We start from the raw sequence: 20561 nt of genomic DNA, 5'->3' as shown, positions 1-20561 counted from the left end.
TCGCCTCGTAGCTATCAGCTTTCGTGTGCCTTCAAGCGTCACGATATTAAAGTGATTGAGATGTATTCAATGGATAGCACACATAAATAAACGATGTATGTATGCTTCAGTACTTGTAGAGCGAACCGAAACGAAATCAATATGTATAGATTGGACATATATATTATATATATAATTATAATATATATATATAATTCGCATTTCGGCTGTGAAAAAGTCGACTGGTCAGAACTTAAACTTAAGCGCACTTGCAGCATGGTTCTGTAGCAGCCAGACTCCTACAGCGACGCTTTACAGGCATTACATTACAGCACTGTAAAGTCTATGTCAAGCGAGAATATTCCTCAGATACAGATACAGAGACAGCAGTAAGTAACTTATGACCACTTGCACACCTTTTGGGGAAACTTACCTGCCTTACTTGGACTGGCGTCAATGAGGTGTGACGGCGATTTGGTAATGAGATTTCAGTTCAATCTTAGTGGGCGTATTTAAATTAATTCGCTAGACAGTCGAAAAGTGAGTCAGAGAATTACGAAGAGCACTGCTTTGGAGAGCTTTCGGTTTTGTTTTGATTATCAGTTTGATTCGATTTCGCCGGTTGCGTTGTTGCTATTTATGAATGAAAGTTGCGTTTGTTTACTTTTGCGCACAAAGCTCGAGAAAGAGAGAGAGAGGTAAAAGTGAGAGTAAGAGAGATTTATATCAAAATTTAAAAGTTTTCGCCACTCTAAATATTGCGGTAAACTTATATTGTACATATGCTTCAGAGCTGAAAACTTTAAGCGATTTATGAGTTATTTAGCACTTGACTTTCAATTAATCTAAACGTTCTGCGTTGAACAAACATCCTTTTCAACCCCTAAATATTTGCAAATTGAAGAAAATGTATTTGACCGGCGTTTTATGACATTTGCCAAACGCTTGTATTCATATTCATAGAATACTAAACGCACCAACTCACAGACGAGGCAAAAATATTAACTTGGCAGTGTTTATAAAAAGTGCAATATAACCTATGAACTTGCAGTAAATGTAGTTTTCTTTTCAAGTTAATTAAAATATCTGGTGTTTGCACTGATTTGCGAACTCTATTAGTTGTAATTTGATCTGTAACTTTCCAGTACCGTGCAAATTATATGTAATATTAAAGGATATTTACAAAATTAGATTTTTCAAAATCCGATTTCCTTTGATTTTCTATTTGTATGCTATTTGAAGTTTCCAGCTCTACTTTTCGAAACACCACTGTGGCAATACAGTCATAGACCTTTTTGTGGGCCTAGGCATATGACAGGGCCGCCTTGTTTAACCAGGCCGAACCAGGACTGCCGAAGTGCAGCTTCGTGTCGTTATCCTTATCAGGCGAGTGCTGTGCCAGTGGTTCTCCGCTGCTTTCGGGGTCCTTTAAACGAGCTGATGGCTGTGTCGTCGCCTCAGTTCGTCGGCAGCCGTCCCACAGTGCGGATGACCCAAAATCGGACCGCGGAGCGCCGACCTTTGACACCAGCTTTTGCTTTTGCTCGCGTCCGCGATTTTTGCCGCGCTGTCAACGCGGTTTTCAAACGCTTTCGATCCGTTCTGTGTTTGTGCTGCAATTTCGGGGCGAATGATAAAAAGAAAAAAATATACAGAGTAAACAAGAATTCAAGAGCTCCATGACAGAATAGAGTAAAGCCTCCGTCGTTCAATACCAAATCAATTGAAATATGTACACTCGCTTTGCAGGATGCATCCACGGTAAACAAGAGCTTGTGCACATGATTGTTTGTTTGCAAGCATCGGATTCGTTACCAGACCTATTTGGCATACAGTGCGTTTCGCCACTAAGTGTCTATGGTGCCAACACAATTTTCGCATAAAACTGCACGTTTTCTCCCAATATTAAGCAGATTATAATGATTACAAATCGTTCTAATACAGCGAATTTCGAGACTTTAGTTAGTAAAATTTGTTAATTTAATATTTTAATAGAATTGCAACGGTTCCTTCAAATACTTACCATACTTTGCACCCAATTCATATCTTATGCAATTTGTTTTATAAAACCTTCCCATATTTCCGAACCGCACTGTAGCACATCAATGTTAGATGTGTCACTTATCCTTGTTTGAAGCTTTTCGACTACTGCCCTTGATTCTGACGTTTGCTTTGATGTCTTTAAAAGGTCATTGAATAGATAAAGAAGGACGAGTTTTCGAACATTTTAGTCAACCTAAGCAGTGGGGACTTTAAGAACACAGCACATTTGTTTGTTTACATTTTGATGCGGAAATGCGATATCTTTCCACAGAAAAACCTTCACTCTATTTTAATGGCCATAAAGATTCAATGAATTCATTTAATTCAATGGCATTCAGTACTAATGAATGTCATACTTTCTCGTGGACTCGTTTACATTTAAGCGGTATAACCATTTGGTAAATGTGCAATTTAAAAGCATATGGTAATGAAAATATATTGAACATATGAGATTTGTCCTTTTTAAACGCATGTATATCCTTCTTATCCGAATTTAAGATCTTACGTTTTCTGTGCCTTGTAAAGTATTAAATTCTATCTCCCCTGATATCTATCTCCTCCACTCCTCCCCACTCCCCCCCACTCCTCCAAGCTGTGGATTAATGTTTGTCCCCACAAGAAGTAGCTCGCGGCGTTTATTTCTCTGCGACAGAGATTTGTAAATTTGTAATGCTTAACATACTTTTGGGCACAGAAAGTACTAGATAAATGTAATCATGGTGGAGCATGCTCTTCTTATTGGAAACACAAAGGCGGCGAGTGGGCGGCTCTGGCCCTCACCCTCTGCCCTCCGCCTACCGCCCCCTTTGTCCGCTTTTTGGTCTTCTTCGGAGCCTTCAAATATGCATAAACTAATTTTGGCTTATGCAACATACTTTTCGGCCCACGGCATCGATGCTGCTGCTCCTCCATCTCCTCGTCGCCTTGTCTCCTCCTGTAATATTCATTACCTAGCCAGCCCATATGTGCTGCTCCCCGTCCGCCGCTAAAACATTTAAATGCTAATAAATTTCGTTTATGAGCGAGAGTCGTGCTGGACATCCGCGCACTGCGAGAAATTGTCTAGTTCAATGAGGAATTTCTGCAAATTTTTAGTCTTAGAATCTTAAAAGAGCTGCCACCTTAACTATGACTAAGTATATCGTTAAATAATAATAAATTAACACGATTAATCAAAAGTTACAAACCAAATAACATTGGATGCATTATATTACTATTGTCAGAAAATACATTTTGCAGAGAGAACATATTTTTTTTTTTTTTTGAGTGTAGCAACTGGGACTGGTCTCCGATGACGTCTGTGCTAGGCACTCGTGACGTCCGGGCTCCAAAAAAGGTGCAAAGTCAGGTGGGAATGGGAAGGAACTGAGCTGCTGCTAGTGCTCCTGCTCCTGCTTCTGCTCCTGCCAAGGAATCCTCCGACAAAGAAGAAGTGGCCACGGGAAATGATTTATGGCAGCTTGGCGCTCGCTGTTGCTGCAAGCCAATTCCATTCGTCGGTTTGTTTGGTCATCCGCTGCCAGTTTGCCGGATGTGGGAGCCAACACAAATAGCTTCAAGATTTGTCGAATGCTGAATATTTGGTGTGTTTGGTGTGTGTGTGTGTGTGTGGGTGTGTGTGGTGTCTGGCATATGTGTGTGCCGCGGTGCGTCATAAATCAATTTTAATGTGAAAATTATTGCCGCATACTTTTGGGTCGTTGTCGGGAATTTTTCATAAACAAAACATAACAGGAATTTGTGCGGGCAGGAATGGGCGGAATTCCTAGCTATTTTGACACACATGTGACACCTTAAATCTATGGCTTTTTAAGGCCAGGTTTGGGATAATGTTGTTACATAAAATGACGCATCTTTTTGTTGGAATTTTCACAGGAATGTAAATTATTCATATTTTATATTGGTAACAGAAGGAGTCTTTTTATATTCGATGCAATGCAATGTCTGGTTACTTTAATTTAAATATGCAAACAATTCTTTTTACTCATGCTTGAATTTATTTTTATTCCAGGTAATTACATCATTCTTCTTTAAAATGCCACAACTTTCTGAGATGTAAGTTTAAGACCTTGGCAAATGATCTGGTTATTTACGAGACCTAAAATTTCGTTTAAGATAACATAGAAAACTCGATGCAAAGTTTGCACCGGAAATTGCAAACGCTCTTGAACATTTTCCTTTCGGCCTCTTTCGGGTAAAAATTATTGCCTTTTGCTTCCATTTTGGCCAGCAAAATAAATATGAAAAAGTTCAGGGTCTGGAAAAACTTCATTGAATGAATGCACCGCATTTCTGCGAAATGAGAACACTTTTGACTAAAGCAATGACTTGGTAAAAAATGTACATTCAATGGGAATTCTCATGTTTAATTAGGCTAACTAAGTGTTATTAATTCTAAGTAGAGCCCAGTTAAACTTTTTCGCTGCTCATGATTCGAATTTCTAGAAATGGTTTAAAGCAGTGTTTCGTGCTCTTAGCTAGATTTTCCTCGAACAGGAGCGGATTAGGTTTTCGTTTATTTCGTTCCTGTTATCTTTCTTGCCCATTTTCCTCTCCCACTAAGACTTTCAATTTCCACGTACGTCCTGCGTGCGAGGCTAAGGCGAACTTAAATTTTAACATGCCACATGCTAGTTTATGAGCCTCAATTGAGAAACTGAACAACTCGATAAAGAAAACTCAATTGCTATAAATTGGCCAAAATGCGGCAAACATGAAATGCTGCTGCGCCACTGCAGCATAAAATATATTTTGGCAATAAACCCAATTGAGCTTTAAAAAACGAAAAAAACTTGCTTGGACATATTGCTGCTGTGCATTCTCTTCAACCAATTGGAGAAGAATGAAATCGAGGGGAAAACTAAGACAAGGCAACGCGTTATTTGATTTCACTTCGAACTAGCTGCAACGATTCAACCATTCAAAAGTTTAATGAATCGAAAATCCATTGCCTTGAAACCTTCACCACTTTGGACTCCATGGACTTAAAGAAGCGAATCGAATCCCTAAGTTCGCCATCAACAAGGGCCCCTTCTGCCGTTTAGGGCGATGCTATTTCTTGAATTAATCTCCTTGGAATGCTCCTGCTCCTGCAAGCAGGGACAACAAAAACTGACAACGACAGGTGGGCGGTGGAGTGGTGGTCAGGTGAGTAGGTGGTCAGGTGGGCAGATGTTCAGATGTTGGCGAAGTGGCTACCCAGAAAACCAATTTGATCATTATCAGAACACATAAATCAAAGTCAGTGCAATTAGCGCCAAGGTAGAAGTCCGTTTTAAAATTAATTAAAACCGAAAACAAATCCACAAAACGAACCGCACGAAGCCCACAACTCACAGCCGGATCCGGGGATACGGATTCGGATCTGTAGCGGAGTGGAGGGGAGACGAACGAACGCTTCTCCCGGATGCGATGGGAAAACATGCGACAGAGCCAAGTGGAAAACTCCTGGCTGGTCGCATTACAAACAAGCAGCAGGATGGATTTTCCGGTGGTTTTCTGATTGCTCACTTTTATCCCGCCGAATAAACAGCAAAGGCAATGTGACCGCATTTCAGCCGAAACTTTGCTAAATAAAACTGTATTACTTTTCGAGGGAAATAGTAATTTAAAAATGAATTTCCCTTTTACTGTTAACTTTTCTTTGCAAATTGGCATTTAACGAATGTGGTAAATTTGACAAGCACTCTATTCTCGACTGGTTTTAAACTGCTTCTTCCTTTACAAGTCCAGTTAGCAATTGTCAAATTTAGCAAAAGTACAACTACACAGCTCGAGAAATTATCGAGTTAGTTGAGGAAATCATGCAAATGAACAGGAAAATTAATGAATGCCAGGACTTTTATTCATTTAAAGTCAATTCGGTATTGGTCCGCCAAGAAAGTGCAAACTCATTTGGTTATGAAAGACTGCTGGCTCAAGGAAAGTCATTCAGTCCATTCGCACATTTTGGTTTGTTTTTCTTTTATTTTGGTTGTTCGCCTTCGGGAAAAAACTCGGCCGAGGATTATCTTCCATTTATAATGGCTTCGGCTGGAATTGAAATCTAGTTTTAATCAATATAAATCACCAGACGACCCTCGATGGGCGCGTCAGGGGCATAGATTTCGTGTTCGCTGAATGCGAAGTGATTTATGCACTACTGTTGGGTGGTCATCACCCGCCACCCACTCACCACCCACTTGGCAGCGACCACCCACCGCCCGCCACTCTGCCGTAATTACTGGCGGTCTAGTTTGGTTTGGTTTGGTTTGGTTCGATGCACTGTGACAAATCAATATAGGATCAATACACTACATATGTCAGTTGGATTTACATTGAATTGGGAATTAATTAGGGATATATACGGATTGCTTAATAGTTCTAAAATTAAAATAAAAATAATGTAATTAATCAAATGCCTTAGCAATTGAATAGCAATTTGATTTCTTTCTTATTTTGGTAGTACTAAATTGACTGAATGTTGAAATCACCAGTGACCCCCGTTTCTCGCGATGTATGCGATGTGTTTTTTGGTGCGGTCCGGTCTGTCCGTCCTTAATTTGATTTGTGTCCTGGGCGCGGCGGCTGGCGATGCAGGCTCGCTCGCTCGTCCTTCCGAGGACTCCCCTGCCGCCAGGTGAGAGGGGTGCGGCCAGTCGAATGCCGGACAATGGTCACTGATTGTGCGGTGTCGTCTGCCGGAGCTGCATATCTGGCGTCGAATTGTGGATTTTCACAAGAACCGGCTGGTCGGGCGGGCGGCTTCTGTCCATGACTGGATAAATCCGAAAGATTAATTAAATTTTATAAATTGAGATACAGTGCTATAGATCCATGGGAATTCGTGCAGATACGAATTTTAATTGAGAATGGTAAACCCACAACTATTGTAGATGATCAGACGGGAATGTTATGTTGTTCATAGTTTTTGGTAAACTCATTCGAAAATCAATTTATTTTCATCGCAGAGTGGATGGATGACAACTGTGCTTACTTCTTTTCGAATTTAACCACAAAAATCAGAGCTAGTTTTTTTCAAGCTTTAATAGAAGTACAAGACTTTCTGGCCCGATCAAATCAGAGAATAATTAATCATTAAATTCGTACACTTATTACCAAACAAGCAAATTTTGAGAGCTTAAAAGTAAAATACGTGCTTTCAAAGAAAGTTTCTCGAACAACTTGGCAACTTAAAAAGCGAAAGTTAAAGAGGGAATTAGGGCTGTCATGGCAGACACATGAAGCACCCTCCTTTGTCCGTCCGTTTTTAAATCCGCGATGACGTCGTTCGATATTTCATTTTCGAAATGGAGAAATGGCGTACGAGTATTAATTACGTTCACCCCTCAATTAGCGTTCTCAAAAACCCGAAACCCGATAATGTCCGAGGGGGGTTTGGAACTGGCATTATCTTTAACCCCGCCAACTGCGACATCAAGAAGTTAACGCTAATTAGCATGATGTGGATCAACAAGCCAGTAATAGCATCCAGAATTTAATATTCCCATCCGAGTGTAGAAGCGGATGCAAAGTCTGAAATGCTCACTGAGCGTGTTCCTGGTTTTTTTTTTTTTTTTTTTTTTGGTTTATTTCGTTTTTGCTGGTCTCGTGTTTTCAGCAGATTGAATGTTAAAGCTCTGAGTTCCATCGCCCCAGGAGCTGCGACACCCACTTTGTCCCCAATTGGGGTCAATGGAGATACAAGGCAGCCACTTTTCACTTTTCAGGACGCTCGGAAAAAATGTGTCATTATTTGTCACCAAAAAACGTGGCAGGTTTGGGCAATTGAGAACGATCGATAGTGCTTGAAATTGTAAAATTATGGATGAAAGATCTTTAACGTGTGGCCTAGTAGTATTATTATAAGAATTTTTGAATAGAATAGCCCTTGAATATGGGTTCCATTCATCCCAGTGTAGCTCTGTTTGTGCCGAGGGCGCTCCTTGTTTATCAAATTTATTTAGCAAATGGACTTCAAGCGCTTTTCCGTCGCTTTGTTCTGCCTGGTTGGGGTGAAAATGTTTGCCTTGAAACGGAAACTGGGCTTGAGTGGCGCATCTCCGAGGACCCATTGCCCGTTGCCCATTGCCACATTGCCATTGCCACATCGGCAGCGTATCGCCAGATTGCCACGCTGCCACTCAGACAATAAAGGATAACCACGAATGTCCTGTGAAGCGGAGCGTGCCCGAATGAGCCGGAGCATGCGTCATTTTCCGCTCGCTTAATGAAACGTCGCCAAAAAGCCGTATACGGCTGAGATGCTGGCCAAACGATTCTGAAAATACGGAGAAAATCCACAGAATGTTAAACTATTTTCCAGCTGCCAAGGCAGACACGCACAATACACTGTTCAAAAAATTGCACTCAAATATCCCAATGTGCGTGGCTGACAAACTGCTGAAACGGATCGATTTCTCAAATTATCCAAACATTTGGAGATATATTTCTCATACATAATGTCATGTGTTTTTTTTTATTATTTTTTAAACGTTTTGTAGCGCATGATGTAATTAGGAATCATATTCCCAATATTTTTTTTATCACTAAGTGGAATGGGTTTTACTAATTGATTTTCTTCCGAGTGTATATCGATGGCATATCTTCAGTGTCCTGGGCGTATGGGGCGACGCCTCCTCCTTTGATCCTTTCGATGAGCCATTCTCGGATTGTTGTAAATAATTGCCGGCACTTGAGGAGACGTCCTTGCCCTCGTAGGCCCAAAATGGCCAACAAAGGAGGCATTGTTATGAATGTGTGTGTGTGTGTGTGTGTGTGTGTATTAACAGTTTTGGGTCCTCGTTCTCGACCGGAAATCGGAAACCAAATCAGGCTGACAAAGCCTTTCGAGCAACAAATGGCATAATGGAAATCGAATGTAAAATGCTGGCGAATGAAACGCTCGTAAGCAGCAATTTGCCTGAATAAATAATATTCGCAAGTGTCATCGAGTTTTCCCTTCTGGTCAACACACATATGCATGTTTGTATGTGCGAATTGCTATGGGTGTGGTAGTTTCAAGGATAATCCAGCTGGGGCCGAGCTTCCTTTGTCATCTGTTAATTACAGCCACTGCGAGTACAATTGTCTGCCATTGATTAAGACAGCCAAGCACTTGGCTGCGAAGCCCAAGGAAATAATAATAAGCGAGAATGTCATTAAAAGTTTCCAAATGCTTTCGAGTACACCCGAAAGACGAAACTCAAATACGAGGATGTGCGTTTGTGTTTGTGTGTGCATGGCACACACATACTCACTGACACACACTCACTCCTTTCACAAAGGACACGAAAATCATCCCCCCGCCCCACCCCTTGGCTCATAAGCATTTGCCATAATTGTAAGTGCTTAACGTAACGTGAAGTGTCACTCCAGTTTTCATCACTTTGACTCTCAATTCGAACACAACTATCGACTCGATAATTTGATAACGTTTTTACCACGCCCCATCGGATGCAAATGGCCGGAGACATTCAATTGATGGCTGCGCCTAATCGAATCACTTCGGATGCCCTACTTACGGCCTGTCATTGCGGCAATGGGTTATGCTTTGTGCCATTAGCGGGACACAATCGTTGCCAACATCTTCATACAGGCTCATAATCGGCTCAAATAGGCAACCATAGGCATTTGATGAAGCTCCATGCGTGCACTCGCAGAAAATCGAGTGCCGTTCAAAGGCATTTGTTAAAATAAAGATTCAGATGAAAGAGAACTGGAAATGGTCTACTTAAGTGGTTTCGATTACGTTTTAAAACATTTCAAATTACTTCTGCCATTAATGGATTGTATTATACATAGCTTTCCAAATAGGCACTTGAGAATTATAACGCATGTGGTGGCTAAACAGGATATATCTCATGCATTCATAGTCATTGCAGTCTTCAAGAATGAAGAACGCTGAAGAAGGTGTGCGCCAGTCATATATGAACATCGAAGTGATGTGCCTGGAATTTACCATTAATTAGTCTGCAGGTGTCGTTGGCCAAAAGAACGAAGAACCGAACGACGAAGAACAAGGTGGCTAAGTTTAGCTACGAACTTGACCGCACCACCTGGATGGGTGGTTAGAGTATGTCGGTGGGTCGGTGGGCATTTGGCGGAAGCGTGGCCTGCTCATAAAAATTGGCAAACAAAGGAAACTTTTTGCCGAAGGACGAGCCAACACGACAGTGCGTGAGCAAATGTGTCGAGTGAATGGCTGTGGGGCTATGGGGCAATGTTCGAGGCACGATTTACGTAAATTTTTATTACAATAATAACGCCGAGCTAGAGGCAACGCGCGAAATATACTTAATGAAAGAAACCACAGCGATCGATTTGTGTATTGGCCTGGCCAAAAGCGTGAAGGGAGTGGGAATGGCCGTTTGGCGGGTAAATTGGTAAATGAGGGGAATGCACGACGACGAGCCCTAATGATGACACATCCTGGCGATGGTGGGGGCAATAATGGGGGCGGGTAGATGGGGAAAACGTGGCCCCCAGCCAACCAGTGCGAACCAGTTGCCGAGTATTTCCCAAATGACGCAAGAAGTTACAAAAGGACTGCGCGCCAAACTGGCACGGATCAATAATCGATGTGTAAAAAGTCGGTGACTGTGTTATGCGAACGGAGGACCTCAATAAAATTGCTCTAAAGACTTCTTGGCCGCCTGCTGGAAGTAACTTCCTAGCAGAAAGTTTAAAACCAATACTCAATCTGGCCAATTTAGTGGCAATTGGTTACATTTACTACATTGTAGTTAAAAACTTGCGAACAAAAAATGGATATTAAAAAGGACAAAGGACTTCGGCCGCCGTCTTAACTTTTTTATGTAGAATCGCTTAAAAGTCGGAAACTTTTTCCATATTTCTTGCACGAAATCAAAATGTTTTTTGCAGATTTTATCCATGTTGTTTTTATTTTCCAACACATCGTGTTTAACTCTTTCCGCTAAACTCACTTTTAATGCATATGTACGTGCTATGCTGAAAACTAAATCGGTTTCAATATCCTTTGAGTTTGGCGAACCGTGACATCTTATATTTGCACACAGACTGTAGTGTATACATTTTACTTCACAAAATTGCTATTCCTAGTTTTTGGTTCAATAAATGCAGAATAAATGTTTAGCTTTAAGACCGAATTAAACGATTCAACAACGGGGCAAATAAATAACGATACATTCTGAGAAGGGCAGGACTCCCTATTTTACTTGATTTCCGGGTAACGATTTGCCCGATGTTTTCTTCCTGGAAAAGTTCAACCCCCAGGAAGACGTGAAGAAAAGGCAACACAGGTGCGAATTACAAAAATTTATGCTGAAATCATTTGATTTGTGGGGCCAGTCGGAGACTGGCGAACTTTCAGTTCGCACATAATTCATTAAGCCCGCTGTCCCCACTTTTTGGCCCATTTCGGCTGTCAAACCTGGCCCAAACCCAGTGTGCCCTGGCTTAGGCCAGGCCGAGTTTGCGGGCTGTCACATGTGTGTGTACGTGTCAAATGTGAATCCAGCTCGCTCAGTTCGTTTAGTTCGGGGACAGCTAATACCGTCCGATTCTGACTGGCTGACTGACTCACCCTGGCCTGGAAAATTCTGGCTGTCAAACTCGAAGAGCTTTGGCCCTTTTCCGTCAAGTCTCGATTTTCTTCTTTTTTTTCTTTGGCAGGGATACACTTAATTTGATCGTTTTCTATTTATTCTTATATCCCATTACTACTCGGCCAACTACACAAATAAAAAAAATATTTCCTTGGATTCTGACGTTAAATGGATTTTATAGAGCTTTAATGATATTTACTCACGAACATAATTTCTGAAATACTGAAATGACTTGATCTTATGTGATATGTGTTTAAAATATATTGATGGATCTTAACTATAAACTATGGCCAAAATATCAAAAATAGTAATGCTCTCATATTGTATTGTATTGTATGTAATAACGTATGTGTTGTGTCTGATTCACCTTTATTTCACAATGAAATACTCCTAAAAACTCCTGACAACTTGGCGCTCCAAAGAGGGTTGGTGTGAGACGAAACTAATTTGACGTATCTGGCCCGGATCCGTTTGACTGGCCATCGACATCGGCGGAGGTCCGCAAATTGGTAGGCAACATATTAAAGCTGGCTCCACGAATGAAAAAATCGACTCAAAAGTGAAACATTTTGCCATCTTGCTCTTCTTGTGGGGCGATGTCATTGCCATTTAGGTGGCAACTGGAGGCGAAATGGCGTTTATGTGTTTGCATGTCAGCCCGTCTCTGTGGGCGGTTGTTGTTGGGTGGTGCTGGCTTATGGTGTTTGTAGGTGGAAATGTGGATGGCAAAGTGGGTGGAGATGGGCGGTGGGTGTGCATGGCAAGTTGCATGCTCCACTGACACGGGCGAAAGACATCGGGCATCAGGCAACAAAGTCCGTACACGTATCCTTCGAAAATTTGTGTTGATTTTCTTTGCAACAATGTATTAGGCAAACAACTGCAACTATACTCCTTGGGGGCACACACGAACCCACGTGTACACTTACATATGTAGACTCGTATGCAATGAACTTTCCGCTCGACACATGGGCTATCACATACACCTCTGGTCAAGATTGTAGCAGGGCTGTGCTAGTTGGAAGTTGGAAGATTCGAAGAGCATGTTAAGAAGGCCGAAAATCTGGGCAAACGAGAGTTTAGTCTGATTTGGTCATTTCCCGATTTAGGGTACCAAAATAACAGAAAATATTGTGAAGTCCTTAAAACATAACTTTACCTCACTTTTGTTTCCTTTACTCCTAAATCCTAAAAGGCTAAATACTTTTAAAGTCATTACCATTTTCTTCTCTAAAAAAGGGACTTGTTATTCTGTTTATGTTATTAAAGCGCATAGATTGCAGTTTTATTATGATTACCCCAAATGTGCAAAGGTGGCTGTGCAGGACACGTATCTGTTTTGGAAATTGGTTTGCACAGAGCATTAAGGGATGGAAATTGTTGGGGTGTCTCACGTTGGTTAAGCATATTTCAAATGCTTATCTAATGCGGTTATCGGGTTATCCTCATGCAATTGCAATTGCATGAAGTTGGATGATTTCATTGCTATAAAGGGACGTTCATTAAGCTTTGCAATCAAATTGTTTCGAAATTGTTTAAGCAGAAACCCAAAAAATAAACAGCAAAACTGCGATGACCACGAAAACAAATAATTAAAACAGCAAATATTTGAAATTAAACATTCCGCCATGTTTCGTCATAGAGCTCTTCACAATCGATCCTTACATATTTGTTCGCTGTGAATCCGTCCGTAATTATCCTTGCGTGCGTTTGTCCCGTACTTTAGTGCCCGTAAAATTTGTTTGCTTGAAAGCAGTGCATCCCACACGGAACACTTCGCATTTTGGTTGGCGTGGAGCTGGCGAAACAATTGAAACCGCCGTGGCTGCCGTCACCTTATCTACAGCTCCTCCTTTCCGCTGCCCAGGACTCGGAGCGCAGGACTCCGGCTCGTCTTTGCCGCTTATCAAACGTCAATCAAAATGGTGAAAGCGAGCGAGGATGTCGAGAGCGGCAGATGCCACGTGTCTGGCTATTTAGCATGGAAATTCGCTTAATGGCGACGGCTCTAACCGGGACACAATGCGACCGCGGGTCTGCAGTCCACTTAAAGAAAAAAACTAATACTTTACAAAAGTAAAAGGTTAACTCTGCCAGCTCAATGTCTTTACATAATCCCATTCGTCAATGGGAATGCACTAATAATAAAGTTCACATAACTATATTTATAATATCCGATATTGTAGTACAAAAGATCCTTATCCTTGTGCAGGATCAACTCGAGTGCGAGACATTGCATTTGCATATGCCATCTCGTTTATTTCTGTGTAAGAATTACATAAAGACTTCAAGGTAACCGGCGGACTCAGAACACAGAACACGCAAACGGAGCATTTAAATCGATTTCACCGGGAGCGACGGCATTGGGGAGTCCGCCGGAGTAGCTTGTTTATAGCTCCTGCAAATTTATCTGACTGTTTTGCCGTTATTTATGGACAACCCCAGACCGGACCCCTCCTCAATACAAGCCGCGTGCCATTCTGGTCAACGTTCTGCGCCGCCTTGTGTGTTGGCTGTGTGTTTTCAATAATGGCCCTGCAATGGGGTTAAAGCCGCTCCAAAGTGGGTCCATTCAATTTGCAAATTTGAGCACCACCGAGTGGCCCAGTTGTGGCCACACTGTGCCGGATATGTAGTATTTCCCAAAAGACTTCTCACTAAATCAAACATGCAATCATACCGAACTGGCACATTTGAGGCGCCCACTTAATTACAGAACGTATTTACAACTGACTTTATAAATCTGGCTTTTAAAAACCCTTTAGAATAACACAATTTAAGGACCCGAATGTGAAATTTGCATTGAAAGGCTTGCAAATTGCCTATTTGTGTGCCATTACGTTGGCCAAATGGCAACACATTTTACGAGAATTACTTTGGTTTGGTTTGCCAACCATAAGGTTGCAAAACATAAGTTTATTGCAAGGGGACAATCTGTTTATGAATCTGTTTAGTATGAAATTAGTGATTGTCTCTAACCATAAATATTTTTAAAATTCGATAGCATTTAGTATGCATAACATTTCATTTATCTCTTGTATACTTTTTAAAAGGAATTCAAGCTCTTGTGATTTGTTGAAACAATATGATATGTAAAATATATATGTAATACAATATATATGTATATGTAACAATATATTTGAAGGTTCTTTCATTAATCTATACAAACAGGACCAAAAAATTCGAAACCAATCGTTTCCTTTCTCAACCTAAACTGACAGACCTCTTCAGCTAGTGAAATTATGTTTGCTGGGTTGTCATAGTCAAAGGACCTTCGAAAAATTTCCACTCGGCATCCGTCCAAAGTCCGAAATCCGAAATCGAAAAACCCGACATGTGGGACTCATTCAATTGCCAAACGATTATCTCCGGCCTCATCAAACACATCCGCACATCGTCCTGACTTCCGACTGGAAAACCAGAGAAGTCGATGCGAAATGCCTGCAAATGAGCGCCGTTTGTTTGCGGTCGTCTGCGGATGCGAATGCGGATGCGGGTCCTGGTCTCCAGTCCTGGACTCTAGTCCTGTTCGGGACCATCGGACATTAGTATGCCGCCGGGTGGATTCAATCTTTGCTATTTGGCGATGGGCCTACACTTCCGTCGGTGGTGTGCACTCGACTGGATTTATCGGCAGGGACCCAGACGACACAGCTTTCGCCGGCTGTAGAGGAGACCGCAAACTATTTCAGGTGCCTAATCGCATTCTGCCCAAAAACAATTCGCATTCGACGAGTGGAGCCCAGTGGACGGAAAAACAAAAAGGGAAAGAAAAACGGTCCGGAAAACTGCACCACAACAAGGGAAAAATGGCCAACTGGCTGGCAAACTGGCAACAAACTGCCGCATTGTCATTGAAATTGTTGGCAGACTTTTTTCCCTCTGTTTTCTTTGTAGTTTGACTTTATCGCAAGTTTTGGATTTGGCTTTCAACGATTTGATTTCACCAGTTTTTCAAACGAGCTGCGAGGCACATATAGAGCTATATGGTAGTTATGACACTGGATATCGTAATATTTGTCGAGAATGTAGCTTATTGAGTTTCAGACACCAATAAACATTTTCATTAAAGTCTGAATCGAAAAAATGTAATGGTAATTATAAAACTTAACCATCACTCGATTTTGTGAAAGTTAAATTTCAAGGAGGTATAGATTTGGAAAAAAATTTCTTGGGAATAATTTACCAAGAGCGTTTAAAAGGAGTTCAAAATAAATGCAAATTTTGTCAGTTTGTCAGTAGAATAAATATATTTTTCGATGGTTTTTAGAGTGAATTTGTTCAAAACATGAAAACCAGGTATACTCGATTCGAATCAGTCGACTCAGTAGGCTTTGTGCCAGATTTTTGTTGTATTCCCTGAGCTTTTTGCTTGGCGCCCGCCTGTCATCAGAGGTCCTTCCAACCACCGCCCGCCTCCCTTTCACCCTCCTGGCTGCCACGCCCCCACCGCTATTGTTTGAGGCACATCGGGAACTATAAATCAACAAATTTGACAGCAGAATGTGCAAAGTGGTAAACAAAAAGCGACTTCGGAAGCGGCTGCAAGCCAAGGACAAAGGCGGTGTATCTGTGGGATTGCACTGGGGAATCGAGGACTTGTGGCTAGCTGGTTTCTCCTGTCACAGCCCTGCCATCTGGATGTCTGAATATCTGGCTGTTGATGGTGATGGTGCTGGTGCTGGTGCTGGTGATGCTGTTGCTCCGCCTGCTGGCGATGGCCATTATTGGTGGTAATCAAGCGTGATTAATTGAATTGAAATTGAATTTTTGTTTTGGTCCACATTCTGGTTGCGCCGCATGGGAGGTGTTGTTTTCGGATTCGTACAAAATAGGTTGGTCCATGATCCTTGGAGTGAGTTTTGCCATTCCAATTATGGTCCACCAGACTTCAGCACCTGGCTAATTCGAATTTGGCCCTTCGTGCTGACGCTTAGTAATGTATGCAAACAAAAGGGTGCAAATGGTCTTTTGGGGGAATAATTACAAATGGATTCTCATTTACATAAACACTTTTCAGTACAAATTATATATATTATATATATTTATAGCACGCAACAAGTAATAAGTATTAGCACGGGAGTGCAATCAAAATAGATTTAAATGATGCTAATTATAGTGTAATGTTTGCAAATGTTGATTCCTAAAACTGTATGATATTCAATTGCATTATTAAATAGTTGACTATGCATTGAGTCTGTTTAATTTATTACATTTTAATAAATATTTTCCTGCTGCAAATTCTTCTACAGAACAACAGTACTCCTGTTTACCACATAAAGTTGGAAGTTTTTGTGTGAGCTCGGTTTCTGAACTTAAAAGCTTTATTATCCTTCCTAGCTCCTTTGGATTTCACAAAAATTGCGGCGGCAGCTGTCCTGAATTGCCATTGCTACTTGTACCTTGTCCGTGAAATGAGTAATCCGAATCTACGGAATACACGCAAAGCCAAAGCCAAATAGCCCGTAATTGTGTTGTGGTTTCGTGATTACTCTTGTTGACTTTATTGTTACTGAAAAGAACACGATATGTTGCTTAGGAATCAAACTGAAGACAGGGATAACTTTAAAGATGGTACAGTTTAAATGAATCTTAGCAAGCCTAAAGAAAATTAATTAAGTTTATTGTAAGAGTATTGAGATAGTTTCAGGTTCCACTGATGGCTAGTTTTCTAACAAATAAACTCACAGTCTTTAAAAAGAGTTGAAATTCGCTTGGCATTAGTTAGGTTAAAATAATTTTTGTTATTAATTTACATTAGGTAGAAATTTTCTACACTAAAATATTCCATATTATTTTCCATATTAAAAATACGAACTTGAACTTCAAATGCTCAATAAGAAAAGCAATTGACGAATCCAATAAAAAACTATTTATTAACTCAAATTTCAACCGCATAGCCAGTAAAAGTTTTTATATTTTCGTTGGAGTTACGGAGGTTATAGGATTCGAGTCTACAATTTGAAATATGACACGTTGCAAACTTCTCATGCTATATATAGATGTAACGACTCATCACTAACCTCTTGTCTGTTCTCTGTCTTTTTCAAGGTAACGACTCGAATCCAGATGATATATTGCACCGATGCCTCTCGTGCAGGCGCATTAAGTTCGCTTATTGCCGGCAATAAACTCATTTACGTACTCGACCCGAGCACCTTGCTCCTTGTGGCCGGAGCCACCTCGGTTGCGAAGCTGGGGAGGAGTACGGGCTCCTTCTACTCGTCAGTTGCAGGAGTAAACACAGATACGCACATAGCTACAGATACAGTTACAGTTACAGATACAGATACAGATACAGATACGGTTAGGGTTAGGAATAGGGATACGAATACGGATACTGTGCCCAAGTACTTTACGCGAGTGTTTAGGTGTGTGGGCTGAGCTAACCAACCGAGCGGGAAACAAACAACCAACAGCAAGGAAAGAAAGAAAGAAAGAAACAAACAAACAAACCAACCAACCGAGAGGCAAACAAATTGCTAAAATAAATGTACGGTGGGGGCCAGAAGAAACAGCAGCAACAAAGACTCAACAAAAGGAAAAGGACGCGAAAAAAGAAGAAACAAAAATCGGCATCAAAATCGGAATCAGAATCAAAATCAGAATCGAAGAGGTCCCATTAATGAACCAACCCAGGTGAGTAAGTGCCGCTGACAATAATCGAGGAGTGGGTGCACCGAGAGAAAAAATGGCAGTGCTTCCATGTTTACACTTTTAATTTGGTTTGGAAAACCATTTTTAAAAAGAAATAAAGAACAAAGTGCGGTAGAGAGCTACAGTTTCAAATAATTGAAATTCCTTCAGTTAAATAATTCTCATAAATGCTAATCAATTGCATCCTATATCCTCAAAGCATAGAATATTTTAATCACCCTTGAATTGCCTTTGTTTTACTAGACACTTCAAAAGATTTATTTAAAAGAGAAATCCGAATTTATTTGTTATTTATTTTTCTCCGTTGATGAGTGCTGAATCCCATGATAGCGGAATGATGGATGGGCATTGTTTCACTTTGGCGTGGCTTTGAGTTGTGTTTTTGTTTCGATTTTGCACTTTGCACTCTGACCCGGTTTGCTAAGGCAGAAACCCAAGGCAAACCCCAAAGTTGCGCCATCCTCCTCTGTGCATAAATCACAGGCTAGCTCGCTGATAACTTTAAAAATCAATTTGGGCCCAATGTGTCGCCGGCATCAAAGATTAAACTTTGCCACCGAAACTCGGGCCTCTCATTTCAGCCGGATTCAGCTGCCTCAGTTTTGCGAGGGACCTCGATTCGCTCTGGTTGTCTGGGACTTGGTTTGAGTTTGGTTTTGGATTCGGTTTTGGGTTTGGGTATGGGTATGGGTTTGGGCCGGGCCTGGCTTGGTTTATCGATCAAACTCCGGCTGCAAGTTGGCCAGGTGGGCTCGGTAGTCGGATGCGGTTCGTCCCCACGTTGTCCTCCTCCGCAATCCCCAACCGAAACGGAAACTTTGCTGCGCCTTTTGATTGCTCAGCAAAATGTTACATTACCACAGCCACATAAAAGCAGGCATCGTAATAATGTGCTCCTTCGGCCAGGGGCATAATTCTAACTCATTCCAAGTCCTCACTGCGGTTGTTTGAGTACAGTCTATACTCCTTAGATTGAACATTGTATCTGCAGGCCTCAGGCTATTCCATACCAACTTCCTTTGGTTTTGATTCATATTATTTAATTATTATCAATATCCTGACAAGGATTCGATCTTGCAAACCTATCTTGGAAGGAAATCCACTAAATATCTGCTAAATATAGAATAAAGAAATAATTCTATTCACATCACTATTTTGATAGTTTATTGATGCTGTGCTGTACTTGAGGTGTTGAACCAAGCCAATTGGAAGTTCATCTGGTCAGCGGCTCGAGTCAATCGTGGTGTGGCCCAAGGGTACAATTCGCGCATAAATCGCTCTTGGAGCGAAGATGCTCCTCCGGTGTCCTGGGGTTAGTGGTTGTGTTATTTTAGCGGGCCACTGCCACGCCAATTTGTATGTGGTTCACGTCGTCCAGAAGGAAGCCTTCTTCGGGTATGGATGTCTGGTGTCTGGGTTCTGAGTTCTCAGTGCTGAGCTCTGGGTAGTGGGTTCTTTCGGCCTGGGATTCAAGAGTTCCAGGGTCTGCGGGTACTGCAAATGGCACGAGCCTGGTTCTTATGCTGATGACATCATAACAATAAAAATTAAATTGTTGCTGCTCTGACAGGCAGCGGAAATGACGGCGCTTCGCGGCTAGTTGTTGTTTCGGTCGCGGTGGCGGACGGATTTTGTTGCTGCACTGAAATTGAAAAGCGCCTCGTGCGCCCACTAGCGACCTAAAAAACCCCCCTTTGCCGCCCATTTCAACACCAAAAACCCCACCCCACCCGCCGGCAGGAGTGGGGTCTTGAATATAAAATTTTATCGCAAGACACACATTTAATTTAATTTAATGAGAGGCGAACAACATGCTCGCTTATCTTTAAACGTTCTGCGATTTGCCCTGCCCTGCCGTGATACACAGCTGTGTTTTTTGAACCCACTCCAGGGAATCGTCGTCCTCGTCCTGGCGGAATATTTAAATTGGTTTAGGAGGTGGCGGCAATTATGCAGGGTGGTTGCCGGTTCCTCACGGCTCGGTTTATTCATTTTCTATTACCAAAGGCTGGGAGTTATCACCCCAAGGTGTCGATATAGACCACTTAGAAAGGGGTGCGAATAATTTAAAATTCTAATACTGATTCTTTTTTCTTGTATTTTAAATTGCAAAATGGTTTTGCCTTTGCCTTTTTAAAATCATACTCAGTAACCTTTATAATGAAAGCCAAAGAGGTTAAGTGATTGCTTTATTGTTCTTATTAAAAGCAATAAATTAGACTATACTATTCTTCAAGCAAATCTCAGATAACCTGGCTACCTGGCTTGTGTGAATTTGCAAATCAAAGTTATGCTTTAGACCAGGCCACTTCCGAT

General features: G+C 41.4%; 1 protein-coding gene across 7 annotated transcripts in view; it reads left to right on the top strand.

Moving 5' to 3' along the window:
* Positions 1-20561, top strand: part of CG42674 (uncharacterized protein) — a 48704-nt gene that overhangs the window by 11615 nt on the left and 16528 nt on the right. For 4 of the 7 annotated variants that reach the window (NM_001144514.3, NM_001144513.3, NM_001144512.3 and 1 more), the window contains one exon: positions 17640-18227. The exons of 2 other annotated variants lie outside the window; for them this stretch is intronic. The gene's annotated coding sequence lies outside the window, so the exon portion shown is untranslated. Of the gene's footprint in view, positions 1-1317; positions 1741-17639; positions 18228-20561 lie in introns of those variants that run through there. One more of the 7 variants, NM_001275162.1, reaches the window with a different exon arrangement.

Source organism: Drosophila melanogaster, chromosome 3L (genome assembly GCF_000001215.4).
Source record: "Drosophila melanogaster chromosome 3L".
NCBI lineage: Eukaryota > Metazoa > Arthropoda > Insecta > Diptera > Drosophilidae > Drosophila > Drosophila melanogaster.
The sequence above is the reverse complement of the archived record's forward strand: the minus strand, read 5'-3'. Positions and strand labels throughout refer to the sequence as shown.